We start from the raw sequence: 14,371 nt of genomic DNA, 5'->3' as shown, positions 1-14,371 counted from the left end.
AACAATCCAAAATTTGACTTGAGAATGACAACATTTTTTCAACGATAGCAGCCAAATTAGCAAATTTGGAAAAAACGCGTTTCCAGTTGGTCTTTAATTAGTATAAGTTACGTACAATACCAAATCCTATGAATCCGAAACAATAAACTCAAAATATGATGATGGTTTCTTGCAAAAACATTCTCTTCGCTTCAGTTTTTCACTCTTTTGTACCTCTTTACAGTTACTTTTGCTTCCACTGATGAAGCAAACTGCCCTCTTGAAATGGAAAGCAACTTTCAAGAACCAGAATAATTCCTTATTGGCTTCATGGACGCCAAGTTTTAATGCATGCACGGACTGGTATGGAGTTATATGCTTTAATGGGAATGTAAACACAAACTTTCGGGCTCTATTCCTAAGGAAATAGGTTACCTAAGGTCTCTTAGTGAACTAGATTTAAGTAGTAACTCTCTAAATGGTTCTATTCCTGCTTCATTGGGGAATTTGAACAACTTGTCTCATTTGGATCTTTATGATAATCAGCTTTCTGGCTCTATTCCTGAAGAAATAGGTTACCTAAGGTCTCTTACTAAGCTATCTTTGGGTAGGAACTTTCTTACTGGTTCCATTCCAGCTTCATTGGGGAATTTGAGCAACTTGTCTGGTTTGTATCTATATAATAATCATCTTTGTGGCTCCATTCCTGCATCATTGGGGAATTTGAACAACTTGTCTTTTTTGTTTCTTTATGAAAATCAACTTTCTGGCTCTATTCCTGAAGAAATAGGTTACCTAAGGTCTCTTAGTTTCCTACGTTTGAGTAATAACTCTCTTAATGGCTCTATTCCTGCATCATTGGGGAATTTGAGCAACTTGTCTGGTTTGTATCTATATATAATCATCTTTGTGGCTCCATTCCTGCATCATTGGGGAATTTGAACAACTTGTCTCATTTGGATCTTTATGATAATCAGCTTTCTGGCTCTATTCCTGAAGAAATAGGTTACTTGAGGTCTCTTACTTATCTATATATGGGTAATAACTCTCTTAATGGATCTATTCCTGCTTCATTTGGCAATTTGAGAAATCTGAAAAATTGATTCTCAATGATAACAATCTCATTGGGGAAATTCCTTCATTTGTGTGCAATTTGACATCACTGGAAGTGTTGTATATGCCGAGAAACAATTTGAAGGGAACAGTTCCGCAATGTTTGGGTAATATCAGCGGCTTCAAGGTTTTGATGATGTCACATAATAATCTCAGCGGAGAGATCCCTTCATCTATTTCCAATTTAACATCACTACAAATTCTAGATTTGGGCAGAAACAATCTGGAGGGAGCAATTCCACAATGTTTTGGCAATATTAGTAGCCTCCAGGTTTATGATATGCAGAATAACAAACTTTCTGGGATTCTTCCAACAAATTTTAGCATTGGAAGTTCACTTATAAGTCTCAACTTGCATGGCAATGAACTCAAGGGGGAAATCCCTCGATCTTTGGCCAATTGCAAAAAGTTGCAAGTTCTTAACCTAGGAGATAATCATCTCAATGACACATTCCCCATGTGGTTGGGAACTTTGCCAGAGCTGAGAGTTTTAAGATTGACATCGAATAAATTATATGGGCCCATAAGATCTTCAAGTGCTGAAATCTTGTTTCCTGATCTTCGAATCATGGATCTCTCTTACAATGCCTTCTCGAAAGACTTACCGACGAGTCTTTTCAACATTTGAAAGGCATGAAGACTATTGATCAAACAATGAAGGCACCAAGTTATAAAGGAGGTGGAGTATACTACCAAGACTCGGTAGTTGTTGTAACAAAGGGATTGAAGCTTGAAGTTGTGAAATTTTTTTCTTTGTACACAATTATTGACCTTTCAAACAATAAATTTGAAGGACGTATTCCTAGTGTTCTAGGAGATCTCAAATCTCTTCGGGTATTGAATATGTCTCATAATGGATTGAAAGGTCATATACCACCATCACTTGGAAATTTATCTGTAGTGGAATCATTGGACCTTTCATTTAACCACCTTTTCGGGAGAGATACCACAACAACTTGCTTCTCTTACGTCTCTTGAATTCTTAAATCTCGCCCACAATTATCTCCAAGGATGCATCCCTCAAGGACCTCAATTTCGTACCTTTGAGAGCAATTCATATGAAGGTAATGATGGATTACGTGGATTCCCTGTTTCAAAAGGTTGTGGCAATGATCCTGTGTCAGAGACAAACTATACAGTGTCTGCGCTAGAAGATCAAGAAAGAAATTCTGAATTTTTCAATGATTTTTGGAAAGCAGCTCTGATGGGCTATGGCAGTGGACTATGTATTGGCTTTATACATAATATATTTCTTGATCTCAACTGGAAATCTAAGATGGCTTGCAAGAATCATTGAAGAACTGGAACACAAAATTATCATGCGAAGGAGAAAGAAGCAGCGAGGTCAAAAGAATTACAGAAGAAGAAATAATCGCTTCTAGACAAGTTACCGGTAAAGACGAATTTGATTTCAGAACTTCAGGTATTCAAGCTAAGCTTTACACTAATCTTTTTTAGTTTATTCTAACAACTAATATATTAGGTTTTATGCTTTTTGTTATCAACAAATACTTATTAACTCTTGATACGAATTGCAAGTAATCAGTTGGAAGCTGTGATAACAAACGCTAAAAAATTATAGTTGTGTGACTCACTTTCTTATTTTTTCAGATTTTCAGGTGCCAAGAATAAGAAGATGTTGGCGTTATGGATTTGGTTCTTCCTATGTTGCAGCTTATGATGTTGTATCTGATTTTTAGTTTTATAAGCTTTTCTTCAGTTGGGAAAATGTAATATTATGAATTTTGATGATATACAATAAATGTTATGTGTATTGAATGATGTGTATGCATTTCTCGGATCAGTAATACTCACCTCAAAGAATCTAAGAGAGTGGAATTAATGGAGGAAGATATTTAGCGTGCGATAGAAAAAAGAGGACTAACAAAGAAGAATATGTAACAACCTTGGGCGTAACTGGTTAACTCACACCCCAAAGCTAGTTATTATGGTGGGAGAGGCCAAGGTTTATTTTTTTTGTGACAAGGTTGTCGTGGAAACAGTCTCTTGCAGAGATGTAGAGTGAGGTTGCATACAAATTACAATACACCCTTGTGGTCCGGCCCTTCCCTACGTAGCAGGAGCTTAGCCTTTTATTACACAAACAGGCTTGCTCAAAGTAAACTGTTTTTTTCATTTGCATTCACCAATAATATTCCTTCTTGTGCTCGTAGCACTTTGAAACTTTCCTTTGCCAATTGCAATAATGTTAGTTTGAAGCATTTGTGTGTTCTATTTCCAGATACAGGGGGTATACTAGATAGATCAAAGTTGGATGAAACAGCACAGGCAAGACAGAAACTTGTAAAATGACCCTAACAACAGGGAAGTTCCATCTAATCTATTCAAGGTAGCTGATAATTCGCACGATGCACTTAATAGCTCAACCAACTCTGGAATAGTTGAGTGAGAACATGTGCGCAATCAACTCTTGACATTTGCTATATGAATTGAAGATAATGAAGTCTAGAAATCTATTGATTGACTGAGAATTATTGGATATGGTTAACTACTTTAGAAATAAAAATTAAGAACCAAACATGTCTGCGTCATACATTAAAAATGGTCATAATCAATGTTTGATTAAGTCCTTGGTTGAATTAGACGTTAAGACATTAAAAGTGGTCATAATCAATGCCTGATTAAGTCCTTGGTTGAATTATAGGTGTAACACAAAACAACCCAAAGTTTGACTTAAAGGTGACAACATTTTCTCTAATAGCATCCAAATTTGGAAATTTGGATAAAACGCGTTTCCTGTTGGTCTTTTATTAGTATAAGTTACGTACAATATCAAATCCTATGAATCCGAAACAATAAACTCAAAATATGATGATGGTTTCTAGCAAAACATTCTCTTCACTTCAGTTTTTCACTCTTTTGTACCTCTTTACAGTTGCATTTGCTTCCACTGAGGAAACAACTGCCCTCTTAAAATGGAATGCAACTTTCAAGAACCAGAATAATTCCTTACTGGCTTCATGGATGCCAAGTTCTAATGCATGCAGGGACTGGTATGGAGTTATATGCTTTAATGGTAGAGTAAACACGTTGAATATTACGAATTCCAGTGTTATTGGTACACTCTATGCTTTTCCGTTTTCATCTCTCCCTTTTCTTGAGAATCTTGATCTTAGCATGAGCGATTTCTCTGGAACCATTCCACCTGAGATTGGTAATCTCACAAATCTTGTCTATCTTAACTTGAATATCAATCAGATTTCAGGAACAATCCCACCACAAATCGGTTCACTAGCCAAGCTTCAGATACTCTGTATATCCGTAAACCATTTAAATGGATCTATTCCTGAAGAAATAGGTTACCTAATGTCTCTTAGTTTCCTACGTTTGGGTAATAACTCTTTTTCTGGCTCTATTCCTGCTTCATTCGGGAATCGGAGCAACTTGTCTCTTTTGCTTCTTTATAATAATCAGCTTTCTGGCTCTATTCCTGAAGAAATAGGTTACTTGAGGTCTCTTACTTATCTATACTTGGGCAATAACTCTCTTAATGGACCTATTCCTGCTTCATTTGGCAATTTGAGAAATCTGCAAACTCTGATTCTCAATGAAAACAATCTCATTGGGGAAATTCCTTCATTTGTGTGCAATTTCACATCACTGGAAGTGTTGTATATGACGAGAAACAATTTGAAGGGAAAAGTTCTGCAATGTTTGGGTAATATCAGCGGCCTCCAGGTTTTGACGATGTCACATAATAATCTCAGTGGAGAGATCCCTTCATCTATTTCAAATTTAACATCACTAAAAATTCTAGATTTGGGCAGAAACAATCTGGAGGGAGCAATTCCACAATGTTTTGGCAATATTAGTAGCCTCCAGGCGTTTGATATGCAGAATAACAAACTTTCTGGGACTCTTCCAACAAATTTAGCATTGGAAGTTCACTTATAAGTCTCAACTCGCATGGCAATGAATTAGAGGGGGAAACCCCTCGGTCTTTGGCCAATTGCAAAAAGCTACAAGTTCTTGATCTAGGAAATAATCATCTCAAAGACACATTCCCCATGTGGTTGGGAACTTTGACAGAGCTGAGAGTTTTAAGATTGACATCGAATAAATTGCATGGATCCATAAGATCTTCAGGTGCTGAAATCATGTTTTCTGATCTTCGAATAATAGATCTCTCTTACAATGCCTTCTAAAGACTTACCAACGAGTCTGTTTCAACATTTGAAAGGCATGAGGACTATTGATCAAATAATGAAGTCACCAAGTTATAAAGGAGGTGGAGTTAACTACCAAGACTCGGTAGTCATTGTAACAAAGGGATTGAAGCTTGAAGTTGTGAAAAATTTGCCTTTGTACACAGTTATTGATCTTTCAAACAACAAATTTGAAGGACATATTACTAGTGTTCTAGGAGATCTTATTGCGATTCGGGTACTGAATTTATCTCATAATGAGTTGCAAGGTCATATACCACCATCACTTGGAAGCTTATCTGTAGTAGAATCATTGGACCTTTCATTTAACCATCTTTCGGGAGAGATACCACAACAACTTGCTTCTCTTACGGCTCTTGAATTCTTAAATCTTTCCCACAATTATCTCCAAGGATGCATCCCTCAAGGACCTCAATTTCGTACCTTTGAGAGCAATTCATATGAAGGTAATGATGGATTACGTGGATTCCCCATTTCAAAAGGTTGTGGCAATGATCCTGTGTCGGAGACAAATTTTACAGTATCTGCGCTAGCTGATCAAGAAAGGAATTCTGAATTTCTCAATGATTTTTGGAAAGCTGTTCTGATGGGCTATGGCAGTGGACTATGTATTGGATTATCCATAATATATTTCATGATCTCAACTGGAAATATGAAATGGCTTGCAAGAATCATTGAAGAACTGGAACACAAAATTATCATGCGAAAGAGAAAAAAGCGGCAAGGTCAAAGGAATTACAGAAGAAGAGATAATCAATCTAGGCAAGTTATCAATAAAGATGGATTTGATTTCAGAACTTCAGGTATTCAAGCTAAGATCTACGCTCATCTTTTTTAGTTTATTTTAACTACTAATATATTAGTTTACATGTTTTTTGTTAATAACAACAACTAATTAATGCTCAATATGAAGCATATTTGTTTTTCCAACAACTTCAAGAAACTAAAGATTTGAAAAGCTTGGAAGTTGTTATAACAGTGGCTACTAAATTCAATCAGTGATCAACTCTCAAGTATTTGACTCACTATCTTATTTTTTCAGATGCCGAGAATAAGAAGATGTTGGCGTAATGGATTTGATTTTTAGTTTCTTTTTAGTTTTATTAAGTAAGATTCTTCTTAACTTGGAAAATGTAATATTATGAATTTTTGATGATATATAAAGTTTATGTAAGTTTCTAACGTTATTCAATAAATGTTGTGTATTGAATGAATGTATACATTTCTCTGATCCCTAACTTACAATTCAAAGAATCTAAGAGGGACTTAGTCATGAATAAATTTTCACTCGTTATTAACAAGGAAGAATAACGAGTTCGTGACAAGTGATTACATTTACTGGCCAAGGGAATTGCTTTAATGGATATGAGAACACAAACAATTTGGATTTGATGATCATAACAGAGCTGTGTTTCAAATTTCTTTTAGAATAAGTTTGGAAGAATATTTTAAAAATAGTCTTGAAGATTGAACAATTAAGTTAATTTGAAAAATGCCTCAAAAACTCAATTAATATGGAATGGAGGGAGTATCATTTATCTTTAATAACATAAACATAAATTAATGACTGTAAAAATATATATCAGGATCTGTAACATAAGCAATTGTGTCAGTGAACCACTCAACAGAAGCAGAAGAAGAATAAGAAGAAGAAGAGAAGGAGGAGGAGGTTCAGAATTTTCGTTGTTTTAAATGAGAGGAAATCCCTCTATTTATAGATAACAAAGGGTAGTGTGAACAAATGCTTATTGTGCCTTATCAGAAAGGTTATAACTATTTGGAAAGTTGCAACCCTTCGGAAAGGTCATAACCTTTCATAGAAGTCACAACTTTTCATAAAAGTCGCAAGTCTTCATTAAAGTCGCAATTTTTCATAAAAATCGAACTTTTCATAAAAATCACAACTTTTCATTAAAGTCGCAATTCCTTAAAGTCGCAAATTTTCATAAAAGTCACAACTTTTCATGAAAGGGGAAGACTAATTTTGAAAATAAATAAATTAAAAGGAAATTCTGGTTTGTGGTGGCACCACGTAAGCGGGTCTAAGGTTCTCTTTTATATATATACTAGGTAATTTACCCGCGCATCTTTCTAAGCTTTTGAACAACATTTCCAAAAATCGACTATTATAAGAAAAAAAAAGTAAATATATAATGAATGATTAAAAATATCTTCATATCTAATCATTTTTATCTTTTACATAATTTATCATAAGATATGTGATGATATAATTGTCTTGTTAAAACTGAGTGATGTTTTTATGTAGTGATTAAACATCATTTTTTCTATTTTTTTGTACATGAAAAATATAGAATCTGATAATTTTATGGTTAGAATAACTCCTTGTGAAAAAAATTAGGTGAAAGTTTTTGATAATCAATATTAGTTATAAATAAGTTAAGACCGTTAAAAATGTACACCACAACAACATAAATACATTTTTTTAGAGACAATATACTTCTCTGAGGTCAAACGTTCACCACTTTTCGTTATTATTACTTTGTTACTCTAACAAAATATATAGAAGGAGAAAAATAAATTTGAAACAACAGCAAAATAATATTGTTGACCCTTTTTAGAAATTCATTCTTTATTAAACTACAACTCTGAAGGCCCTTCTAGATGCTTCATCATGGCAACTTTACGACTTTTTCATAAATATGTATGTATAATTGTTGCATTATGAAAGTACAAGTAGATCAAAATGTTGGATTCTAGACTTATGTTAAAGAAATATTCTCGAACATGAAAAATTAAAAAATGAGTCTAACCTAGATAACTCAAATGCTCAGCAATGACTTGGGACATGAAGGACAATAAATCTATGTTAATAGACATATCTTTTTGTCGCTTAAAATATTACTTTTATTTAGAGTAGGTTTTGTTTCATATCTTTCAAATTAAGCTTGCCGAAAATAGTCATAACTAACACCAAAAATATTTAGTAGAGCTGAATGAGAAGGAAAAAAAGAAAACATTAAAAGGATGAAAGCTTTGTCCAAGTAAGATCATATACATACCAAACAAAAAATAATCAATACAATTTTAAGGAGTCAACAAAACAACGAGAAAAAAAAGACGAAAGCTTTGTCCAAGTGAGATCATATACATACCAAACGAAAAATAATCAATACAATTTTAAGGAGACAACAAAACAGCGAGAAAAAAAATACATTAAACGGAGTAAACTATGATATATCCAATGATGATAACAATTCATTCTAACCAAGAAATTTCACATGTTTTGAAATAACATACCTCAAAAAATTAATTAACACTTTCATCAACTTTCAATCTTTAAAGTACTCATAATATCCACTGATAAAATTTAGTAAAAATAGATAACAACAACATAAAAACCAAATAATATGGGCATGCTAAGTTATTAACTCTCAGAGAATTTTCTAAAGAACACAAAATCTCGTCCTTGAATGTGAAGGGATGACATTGTTGATGAAGAAATTAGAGATTTGTAAGGGCTTTTTTATTGTACCTTCAACAATTACAGTAGAGAAAACTTGCTTAAAATACTAACAACAATGTTTAAAGCATGTACTCAAAAATAACAATTAATAATATAAGCATAAATTAATGACGGTAAAAAACATATCAGATCTGTAACAATAGAATGAAACAGCATGGAAAAAATCAAACCCACTGAATGTACAGTGTCCCCTTAAGAAAATTATTCTTATCTAGTACCCGAGGTTTAAAGGAATACATCCTCTCAGGATAGAACAATTCTATTCACCAGTGTATTGATAAAAAACAATGGTGTCAGTGAGTCATTCAACATGAACAAAATACACAAATATTTAATTTTCCAAAAGTAGAAGATGTTCAAAATTTTCGTTATTTTAAAATGAGAGAAAATTCTTCTATTTATAGACAATAAAGAATAGTGTGAACAAATGTTTATTGTGTCTTATCGGAAAGGTCACAATTCTTTAAAAAAGTTAAAACCCTTCGGAAAAGACACAACCTTTCATAAAAGTCACAGCTTTTCATAAAAGTCACAACTTTTCATTAAAGTAACAACTCTTCATAAAAGTCGCAATTCTTCATAAAAGTTGCAACTCTTCATAAAAGTTACAACAATTAAAAGGAAATCCTTTTTTGTGGTAGCGCCATGTAGGCAGGTCTAAGGTTCTCTTTTATATATATATATATATGTGATATGATAGGTGATTACTTCCCATCTGCCTAACCACCAGTGGCACAGTTGCCCAATACCTATGTTGGTGGGAGGTAACAGGTACCCGGTGAAATAATCGAGGTTTGCATAGGTTGTTTTTGGATACCACCATTATTAAACAAAATGCACACACACTAGCACATGAAAGTAAAAAATTTCATGACAAGGGATGAAAGAAGGTCATGCCAAGATTGACTTTATCAAATGACAAATACATTGTTTGTAGCTTTTGGACAACCATTTATCACTCAAAGAAGACCAACAAGTGATGCATCACAGCATTCTTGGAGCAAAATTATGTACATAAAACTGACAGTAATCATGCTTTATATATGGTGAAACTCCATAAGAACTAGTCCAAGATATTGACATCAAGGATTTCTAAGTGCAGCCAATCTCTTCCCAGTTCATCGATCCCCGAACTGCCAGCACGACAACAACGAAATGTACATGAAGCGAGTTAATGAGATCAAAGAGCATGAAAAAAACACTTCATACATTCACAGTGCCGTCAGAGGATGCAGATGCAAAAACAGCTTTTTGCTGAGACACCATGATCGCCGTGATGCAGGTAACACCTTTTTTGTGGGCTTGTGGCACTTGTAAGACATATCTTCACTATCGGCAAAAATATAATTAGTCAAGCAGGAGAACTGGCTGTAATTGAACATTAATCAAGTGTTGTTTCTTTAAATTCTCAAGCAAAGACTACAACTAAATGCCTTCTTTTACCCACTCAAGGAAGACAAAAGAAAATTCAGGACTCAGAGAAAAGAGATGCTATATTAGCATTGTGTTTTTAAGACAAGAAAATATGAAGGACTTAAAGGCAAATACATGTTTTTGATGAAAAAGGTAAAGAGACAAATACATCTTTAAGAAGAATAATAAGAAAATCAGAAAACAAATTGTAGCTATTTTATCTGTCCATTCTATAGTCTTGGTGACAAGTTTCAAGGATACTGGCTTACCATCTCAAACTATCTTTTCATCCCCTCCCCCTCTCTCTCAATCCAAGAAAATGAAACATTTTTTAGTGTATCATTCTTTCCTATTGGGGGTTGAGGGAATCAGTGTAGGGTCAGTGGCGGAGCCACCTTACAATGAGGGGGGTCATCTGACCCCCCTTTAGCGGAAAATTATATGATTTATACATGGTTAAAATAATTTTTTAGGTATATATAGTAGATGTCGACCCCCCTTCGGCTATTTCGTGTGTCTATATTTTTAGATTTTGAACCCCCTTACTGAAAATCCTGGCTCCGCATCAGTGTAGGGTAACAAGAGAATGTTGGAACAAGCACATGACTACCTTCACATCCACAAGAGAATACTCCCACAAAATTATTACACCTTCCGCATCTCCAGAAAGCAAAAATGTTGTTCCAGCTGCTTAGCTGCAATACACAAAGCTTTACTTAATAACTGATAGAAGCTGCAGTGACAAACCTTCGGAACATTTGTTCATAGAAGCGAGGAAATAAAAACTTCTCTAGAAAAGGAAATAATTTGGGTGCGTTCTCATATTCAATAATACTAAAACAACAATATTCCCAGTGAGATTTCACTAGTGGGGTCTGGGAAGGGTAGTGTGTATGCAAAACTTATCCTTACCTTATAAGGTGATATTCAATAATACACTACAGAAATAAAAAGAGATAATTACAGCTTTTCTCTCACCAACAATAAGGAAAAAGAACGTTTTATAAATTGCTCATTGTTTGTACATTTAGCAAACTATTTACATTTAGCTTGAATATCCAGTCATTACAACAACAACAACATACACGGTGTAATCCCACAGGTGGGGTACAGGGAGAGTGGGGAGGGTAGAGTGTACGAGACCTTACCCCTACCTCATGGAGGTAGAAGCTGTTCCCGAAAGACATGTAAAATATTTACATATTTAGCGACTCGACAGAAAAGGTGATTAGTGAAGCAGGTAATTTGTGTATGTTATAGAACAACTAAGTTAAGTGCAAAAGCCATACTGGGGGAAAAAAGGGCAAATATTATGAGTAAGTAAAAGATCTAACATAATATTAGTAAATTAAGGTTCCTTAGATCTTTCATCTCCTGATTTTCAGCTGAAGTATTGTACTATGAACAGCTAATGATACTAGTCCTCCACAACCACTAACTTTTATAATTAAGACTAGACTAGTAAAATAAGTTAGAAGTAACCTAATTAGTTAATGAAGCCATTATTTACACCACTTATAGCAACACAAATTATACTCCCTCCGTTTCAATTTGAGTGTCTTAGTTTGACTACGCACGCTAAGAAAGTAACGGAGATTTTTTAAATCTTGTGATCTTAAAGATGACATGTAATATGTTGGATTTAATGAGTTGGTATATATAGAAAGAGGCATTCTTTTTTACGAAGACTAAAAAATAAAATAACACATAAATTAAAATGGAGTACTTACCTTCCATCTCCTAACTCTCCAATTCTGCAACCTAACTAACTATGCTGGAACAACTGTATCAAGGCCAAATATAAGCACAAATATCTAACACCTTGTTACATGTTACCAGTTTCAAAAAAAAAATCTAACACTTTGTTTGGATGGTTGTTGTTTCATAATGTCTCGTATTGCATTATTTTGATGGATACAATGACCGGATAGATTAAATTATTTTCCGTTGTTACATAATGTCACACATCAATAATTTGAAGGATAAATCTACAAGTAAAAATAGGGTATGGGGTGGAGTTACCATAAAAAATATGGTTAAGCATAAAATATGATAGGTAAAAACAAAATGAGGAAAAAAAAAGGGAATGACGGATCACACCAAGGTGGTCTTAAACAAAATGGGACTTTTCATCTTACCTAAAGATTAAATGATACAATACAATAAAATTTAAGGTACTATCAAAACAAACATTATATTTAAACTAACAATACAATACAAGGTAACGTGTGATCCCACCAAATCGGTTTTATACAAAATGGGACTTTTCGTCTTACCTAAAGATGAATTTAACGCTACCATACGATAAAAATTATAGAACAATCAAGACAAGCGCTAAATTTAAACTAACAACACAATACAATACACTAGGTAACAACCATCCAAACAGGCTGTAAAGTAAATAAAAAATGGTAACATGCGATCCCACCAAATCAATCTTATATTACCTAAAGATGAATTTAACGCTACAATAAGATAAAATTTAAGGAACAATCAAAACAAACATTATATTTTAAACTAACAACATAATACAATACAATACAATTGGTAATAACCATCCAAACAGGCTGTAAGTTCTTTTTTAAAAAAAGGCAGTACCTTTGAATGCAAACTTGCTATTGGGAAGCCAAAGGGTACAATTCACAGAAGCTTTATGACCAGGTAGTGTAGTCAAGATTTGAGCTGTCTGATTAAGAAATATACAAACATAAATTTCAAAAAGTTAATACAAATATTCAAGCTGAAGTGGAAAAAGAAGAACCTTTGGACAGAAAATAGCTACAGCATTTTGGGCACCAAAAGAAACTAAACCAGAAGCACCCCATGAAACGTTATTCACTACTCTATTACACCCTGCTCCAATAAAAACTCTCTCTACTTCCATATTTTGCATAATTTGAGTGGATTCGCCGCGACGGCAGTGTGACGACGGAGAAGGAGGAGTTACAGTAAGATGACGGAGCAAAGATGGAGGCTTTTCTCTATTCCGTTAACTTTGATTCACGGTAGATGTGGGGGAGTTGCAGTGAGATGACGGAGCAACGGTGGAGGTTGACGGCGGCGGAGATTTTTACTCGCTGCCGGTAACGGCGGTGTGACGGCGGGAGCAGAGAAGAAGCAATTCAGTAGAATTAACAAATCTTATTTTCAAGGCCCAAATAAACCCAAAACTGACCCATGTAGGTAAGCCCAATATTTTATGGACTCATATTGCTTTTGACCCATTTAATTGTACGGTTTGTCTAGTCTTTAATTTTTGTTTTTCGTAATCGAATAAATATCTAATGAGTATTAAGTTTTTTTTAAATATGGGACATAATTTAAAAGATATTATAATGTAAAAATATAAACTTATGTCCTGTGAATTCTTTTTTTAATCATGAAGAATAAAAATTAAAGACTAACACAACTTTTTATTTTGACCAGCTGATTTATGGCAAAATTTTCATAAGACAATTTGTTTTAACATCTTCATTAAATGTGTATCTTTATTTATTTTTTTAAAAAAACTACATATATTATCACTTAAGATACGCGATGTCAGAAGCTAAACTTGACAAAGTTTGAAGTTATATATGACTACTCAATTTCAATCATTTTTGCCTAAAGTTCAATCATATTATTAAAAAAATAACAAAGTTGATAATTTAGAGGTTAAAACAAAAATATTTAAGTAGTTGAGTGACTTTGTAAGTAAATAGACATGGTTAAGCGATGTTTATATTACCAACAAAAAGAAACATCTTTTGCTAGGTAATTTTGAATTTTTGGATGATCTGAGTGCTAAACTCAATTTTTATTTGTAATCCACTTCAGACTCAATAATCGTCTAATTCATACATTACAAATTGTAACCCATTATATATATATATATGAAAAAATCAATAAAAAGACAAACAAAATAACCCAAATTTAACTTAAGAATGATAAGATTTTTTCTAATAAAATACAGACAAACAAAACGTGAATAAAAAAGAGTAAAAAAGGGCAGCCAAATCTATTCTATATATATTGAACTCCTAACTTGAATCTTAAATTATTATAATATCCCTAACTTAGGTTGTGCCTTTTTCGATGAGTTGTGACTTTTCTAAAGTGTCATGACTTTTCCAAGGAATTGTGACTTTTTCAAAGGATTGTGACTTTCTCAAAGAGTTATGACTTTTTCGATGAGTTGTGACCTTTTTGAAGGGTT

General features: G+C 33.6%; 1 long non-coding RNA gene and 1 pseudogene across 1 annotated transcript; one reads left to right on the top strand and one right to left on the bottom strand.

The window, feature by feature from the left end:
* The first annotated feature begins 155 nt into the window (after window positions 1-155).
* LOC102584737 (LRR receptor-like serine/threonine-protein kinase GSO1) lies at window positions 156-6,117 on the top strand (annotated as a pseudogene).
* Window positions 6,118-9,644: 3,527 nt separating this feature from the next.
* Window positions 9,645-13,362, bottom strand: LOC102583850 (uncharacterized). The gene is made up of 4 exons (XR_001472489.1): window positions 12,938-13,362; window positions 12,775-12,862; window positions 10,787-10,871; window positions 9,645-9,896 (listed from the first exon to the last, which is right to left on the bottom strand). It is a non-coding gene; the product is annotated as an uncharacterized lncRNA (long non-coding RNA).
* Window positions 13,363-14,371: the final 1,009 nt, after the last annotated feature.

This window comes from Solanum tuberosum, unplaced genomic scaffold, assembly GCF_000226075.1.
Source record: "Solanum tuberosum cultivar DM 1-3 516 R44 unplaced genomic scaffold, SolTub_3.0 scf00800, whole genome shotgun sequence".
In the NCBI taxonomy this organism is placed as follows: Eukaryota; Viridiplantae; Streptophyta; class Magnoliopsida; order Solanales; family Solanaceae; genus Solanum; species Solanum tuberosum.
The sequence above is the reverse complement of the archived record's forward strand: the minus strand, read 5'-3'. Positions and strand labels throughout refer to the sequence as shown.